The following is a 6,000-nucleotide window of genomic DNA, read 5'->3' as shown; positions in this document are numbered from 1 at the left end:
TTCTGTAGTTAATGGAATGGCTGAGAACAAGGATTTTGTTCTCTCTTGTCTAGTAAATCCCACCAAACGAAGTCATATATATGCTGTAGGTATTACTTGTAATATTTAAAACTGTTGTAGCCACATCATGGGGGCTGTGTGGCATTAGAAGAATTTTCCAAAGGGTTGTTAAAATGAAGGAAAAAAGTGCCTTCAAAAAACGAACACCACTTTTAGCTTCATATAATAAAGCAGTGAAATTTAAAATGGCACTAGAATGATTATTATTTCTTGCTGTAAATCTGCATAGATTTTGCTCTCCGATTTTTTTTTTTTAATGCTATAAGGAATAGTTTACTGTCTGTGGACTGGATCCTTCTTGCATTACACATGTGACTAAATCTGTGGGGCCCAGTGGCCAGAAAGAAGGATCCAGAAAGGCATTAAAATAGTTTTGCCCATTCAGCTGCAAAGTCATCTTACACATAGTTTCCCTCTAACTGATTTTGTGTATGTTATTGTCAAATATGAATCTGCAGAACATCTCCTGGTCTGGAATCTCATTCCTTAGAGCAGTCAGCTGCCCTGCAGCCTTCCTCAGTGGCTGGTACATGTTGGGATCTCTGTACTGTGCTGTTTTCTAGGCAATCATTTTCATCTTTATGCTCACACTTAGTTTATGTACTTTGTATGTTTCCATGACCAGTCTTTATCTGTTTGTCCATTTTTAAGATACCTGCATAATTTGCAAAGTTAGCAGCAGTGTGCGATCACCAAAGCAAAACAAAGATAAAAATTAATCCAAGTTTATTTTATTGATGATATTCAAAGACTGTGCAAGTATTGGTCATATTAAGGAGATGTAGGGCTATTCTCATAGTAAATGAGCCAGGCTGAATTGTACAGGAATAGTTGTGGAGCTACAAACTAAATCTGTACACCCAAATAGTCCAGCTTGCCAAGGATCACCATCAAAGTTTTGAATCTCTTTAAAAGTTATTTTTCAGAACATGGCTATTCTATCTGTGACTTCTATTGTACTGTTTGAAATGGAATCAGGCTGTGAAGGCTGCCAACTCATCTTTCATGTGCCTTTCCCACTGGTGTCTCTCTCTGCAGAATCAAGCCTGCACAGCAGAGGGTTTCTGTTGCCTTTTACATGTGGTCCTCGTTAAAAAAAAATACAATGTAGTTTAGCTGTGGTGAAATTATTCGATTAAAAAAACCCAACAACTACAAGAAAAAAAAAATGGTGCAAAAAGTAAATATGTTTACTGTATCCCTATCCATTCAGAGCATTTCCTTTTTTTAAGCTCCGTTTGTGTCCAACAAGACAGCCTCTTTCTCCAAGATTAACATTTCTTATGATTGTTCCTGACAGAGGATTTACTTTCAGAGGCCCTGCTAAGGATAACCAAAAAAGGGCATGTAGCAAGACACTTTTGGCAGCTCGCACGAGTTTTCGGAGCTTTTTAGGTCTTGGTTTTCTGATGAGTGGCTTCCTGAGCATGCCTGGGGAATGACAGGCATCTCTGCAGGCAGGCTGAGCCCACCTTGGCTTGCTCACAGCCATTGGCTGCCCATCGGAATAAATTGAGGACAATGCATTCCGCCGCCTGCCAATTGTAAACATAAGGGATATGTATTCACTTAGCACTGACTTTTGGGAGGGGCCAAGGAAAAGCTGCACTTTTATTGAATAGGGCTGTGTGTGTGTGTGTGTGTGAGGCTGCTGCTGTGCCTCTCTCGCTGTGCTCCTGCCCAAGCAGCCAGTTATTCGTTTCCTTCCTACTAGAGTTGAGAACTTTGCAGCCAGAGGTAAGGAAGGGCTTGCGGGACGGGTTTGCCTGGGCTTTGCCTTGCAGACGGAGCAGCTCCGAACGGGCTGTGGGAGGCTGGTTCTGCTCTGCTGCTCTTTCCCTGTGTGTCCCCCCTTTCCAGATGTTCGTGGTGAACTGAGGGAGATCTGGGGTGGAGGGGGGATGCATGTCTGCTCATCCTGCTGGACCTCAGTAAGGAGGTGCAGGGCAGGATCTGTGCTGGTCCCACCACTCCATTCTTCATCCTTTGCTGGGCTCGTTAGTAGCAGTAACCTGTTCTAATAACCCTTCTTTTCTTTATTTTTTAATTCCCCCCTTCCTCTTTTTTTCAATTTTTTTAATGGAGGCATTACAGTGAGAAACCTCTTAGAGTGTTAAGGTCTGCTGAAGTGCTTTTAATTTTGCAACTTAATACGTGGGCTTCCACACTGCAAGGGCAGTCTTGGGGTGTAACTGATACAGACACAGAGAAACTCTGCTTAATGTAAGTGATCTGATACTCACTGAAGCAGATGTCCCTCATGGCAGCCTTTCACAGGAGGATTGTTGACAATAGATGGCATCAGTTTTTGTTTTCAGCCTCCAACATGCTCAGCAGCGCGTTGCCAGAATGTTTCTTGTGAAGTTGCCTTTCCTGTTAAAAGGGGGGGGGATTAAAGAATGTGCTTGGGTGGGACTGGAGCTCTCTTGGAAGTCTGGCTCTGTGTTTGTCAGAGTGCTGCTGGGGAGAGCTGGCTAGCAGGCTCCCCTTCCCAGCTCCTTTGACATGTTGGGACAGTTGGAAAGCATTGTGCAAGGCTGGCTGCTGATAGCATGATATTCTTGCATAGCAGGGAATTTCTCAGGGAAAAGGCTGGGAAAATGAAGGGAGGGAGGAAGTTAGCTGCAGATGAATGCTTGGTAGCTGCAGACACTGACCAAGCTGCTAATCTCTGGCCAGACCTGCAGGGATGGAACAGATTGGTCTCATATGTCAAGTGTTGTTTGGAAGAATGAAAACATAACTGTTTTAAAATGGCTTTTTTATGGAGTACTTGTTTTCAGAGGAGAATTTCTTTTCAGAGTATACAGTTTTTGTACAACTCTGCCTGAGAAGGCTTCCCCTGCTAAAAGGCAGACAGGAGAATAATTTGGGAAAATAACACATTCCCTCCTTGGCAGCAGCTCAAAGAAAATAAGGAGGCAGAGTGGGATTTTTTGTAAGAACCATGCATTTATTATAATTTGTCTATTTTAGATACCATACTGTGAATGATTGTGTTTGTATGATTTGCCATTGGAGAACCCCCAGACTCTGCCCCTCTTCTTTTTCTGTCTCATTAAATGTAGCAATAAGTCCTCATCTGCAGCAAGTCTCATCTTTCTCTCCTGCCATTTAAACAGGATGGGACCCTAAAACTACACACACCAAAATCAACAGAACAGACTCTTAACATAAATTACAAATGGAGCAAAGATTTTAGCTATTTGCTTTATTAAATTGGTCATGAGGTAAAGGTAATTGATAAGTTCTGCCCTGCTTTACCTTATTTTCTCAATATTTTTGAAGAAATGATAGGTCTGCCTTTCCTGGAGAAATGGCTTTAATAGGCAATCTTAAAAAAAAACTGCATATGTTAATGTAGACTCTTAAGTCATGATGGGAGGGAAGAAATACCAGATGACATGACTGTGAACAAGAGACTCAATTGAAATAATTTGTTTTTCCTGAGAACTCCTCTTTGTTGCCACTTGCAATGACAAGAGGATCAATTCCACAGCCTTCATTCACAGGATTAGTCCTGGTGAAATCAATACCATCATTAATGGACTTAGAGGTCCTGTGTACTCTGAATACACTTTGACAGTGAGTGATGTAAGCACTTTTTAGGAGAATGAGGGATTTTCTACAACTGCTTCTTCCTATACTCACAGCATTATTCTGGCATGGAGCAGAGAAAGGGGTCACTTCCCTTGTGCTTTTATTTCTTGTCTAACACTGATATGCACAATGCAATAATGACACTGAAAGATTTGAAAGGAAAGTGGGGAAGGGTGTAAGTTCCTCTGGCTGGCATTAGAGGGAAAATTCAAGTGCATTTAGATGGGAAGGTTTTTTATTGATCTCATTCATGGGGGCCACATGTGGCCCAGAGCATCTGCTCAGTCCCATCCAGGATCAGGGAGCAGTGCTGCTTATTCCAGATGGGGAGACCACAAAGGTGTAGGGCAAGGCTTTTATCATGGCTGCCTGCTAGGACATGGCTTCTGTGTGAGGAAGATGCCAGGGAGGCTCCATCAGGAGCATGACTGGAAGTCCTCCTTGTTTCACACTGCACAGCTGGAGCAGCCCTGCCTGTGGGGGTGATCTTTTCACTGCAGAAAAGTGAGAGCCTGCAGGACAAATAGAGCTTGAATGTCCTGGGACTGTGGAGAATACTCTGATTTCTCAGTAGCTGCTTACATGAGACCTATTTGTGTGGGCTGACTGGGTTTTGCTTTGTATTAAAGATCAGTGGAGTTCTTAACCCTTATCTGCCAAGGGTGCACTTGGAACATTTGATCCCAGTGTGTGAGCACAGAGGGACAGGAAACCATATATGCCTAGGAAAGAGAGGGCCAAGAGAGCATAACTGTCCATCTGCAGGGCTTGTCTGGACTCTCCTGGGTGTGGGAGAAAGCACCAAAAAAGGCAACAGGGCAGAAGGGAAGTGCAGTCCTGAGAGCATTTCATTGCCTTTGAGAGGAGCTGTATGGGGAGTGTGCAGGATTGGGCTCCAGGTGCACAAAGCCTGAGGCACACAGGCCTGTGAGTGCAGGGAGTGGGAGCCTGCATTCACAGCAAGCTTTCATTCTTTAAGAATTGTCTCCTTTTAGCAACTCCCCCCGGCAGCTTGCAGGGAGAAAGCTGCTGCCTTACTGCTTTGGGAAAGGTGTGTGTGCAGGGGATGGTTTGCTGGCTTTGTGCAGAGCTGCTGAGGGGTCAAAAGGGTGGGAATGGATATGGGGGCAATGCACTGGAAGGAGATCACCTACCCTCCGTGTAGGCACCTCCTCTTGGGGTGCTGCTGCTGCTGCTTGGAAGGTGTAGCTGCTGCTTGTCCAGGCTTTGGCTGAGGCTGAAATTTGACTCAGAGGTATTTGGAGGTCATATTAGATCTGACCTCTCTGGATGAAACACCAAGGTCACAGGACTGTTGAACTATAGAACATAGTTTTTTTTTTTTCTCTTTCCTGATGCTTTTGTGCATTCAACTGGCCCAGCAGGGAAGGAGGCTCAGCACTCTCTAATTTGGGATCTCTCCCACCCCCGGGGGAGCTTGCTCCTATGTTTCATGAAACAAATTGGATCAACCAAAAAGGTTAGGGAATGTAACACTGTTACTCAGCTGGTGTGTTAGCTGTGTGCTTTACATCCTGCTTTAAGGAAGTGCTCCTTTCCATGCATTTTTCATTTGGACCCTCACCACAAACTGATGTCTTTTTCCTTGTTCCTGCCCCTCAAGAGGGGAAAACTCTGTCCATGAAGCATAGGGGCACCTCCTGATCAGAAAATCTTCAGTGTTGAAACCAGAAGAATTGCTTGTGGGGACTGTCGTGCTGGCTTGCAGCGAGGGCAGGACCAAATAGCTGAGGAAGCAGGTGAAAGAAAGGGGAAAAAAGCAGCAACCTCTTAAGCCACTGGAGTAATTTCTCCTTTGAATTTTTTCCTGTGGTCATAAATACCTGGTGAGTCACTTAATGGCTGTGTGTCTGTGTCTCTATCTCCAAGTCAAGGATAAGCTGTACCTTTCTGTATTTAGCCCATGGCTCTGCTGGGGCTTAGTTCATTAGTGTTTATAAAGAATTTGCAATACCAAAATGACAAGTTTAGGCACTGCCTAAAACCTTATTTTTGACTGGTTTCCCAGATCATCTTAGACTTTTTTTCCTTGGTGTGTTCACACAGATATGTATTAGATTTCTAGATTAAGGGTATGAAACCACTGAAGCCCAGGGAATGAGGTGAAGGCAGACCAGGCTCAGTGGTGACTGTGCTGTCATGTCTAGAGGGCATTTCCTGTGTGCTTGAAGATGGAATTGTTTGTGCTGCATCTGGACCAGTCTGCCTGTGAAGCTGTCATGTGTGCTCCAAAAATGCACAAAGGCAGCTTTTGCTTACAGATCCACCATAGTGTCATAAGCTTGGAAGCAAAACTACTCAGCAAGCTGCTGGACCTTA

The 6,000-nt window shown here is 44.1% G+C and overlaps 1 protein-coding gene across 7 annotated transcripts in view; it reads left to right on the top strand.

Moving 5' to 3' along the window:
- Window positions 1-1,592: 1,592 nt before the first annotated feature.
- CALD1 (caldesmon 1) overlaps window positions 1,593-6,000 on the top strand; it is a 173,161-nt gene continuing 168,753 nt past the window's right edge. For 4 of the 7 annotated variants that reach the window (XR_011678463.1, XR_011678464.1, XM_071422126.1 and 1 more), the window contains exon 1: window positions 1,593-1,797. The gene's annotated coding sequence lies outside the window, so the exon portion shown is untranslated. The remainder of the gene's footprint in view (window positions 1,798-6,000) is intronic. The other 3 variants (XM_071422130.1, XM_071422128.1, XM_071422131.1) reach the window with 2 other exon arrangements.

The sequence above is a fragment of the Agelaius tricolor genome, unplaced genomic scaffold, assembly GCF_023055355.1.
Source record: "Agelaius tricolor isolate 1412-34295 unplaced genomic scaffold, bAgeTri1.0.p SCAF_3, whole genome shotgun sequence".
Lineage (NCBI taxonomy): Eukaryota > Metazoa > Chordata > Aves > Passeriformes > Icteridae > Agelaius > Agelaius tricolor.
Note: the sequence above shows the minus strand (reverse complement) of the source record. Positions and strands in the feature narration are given on the sequence as shown.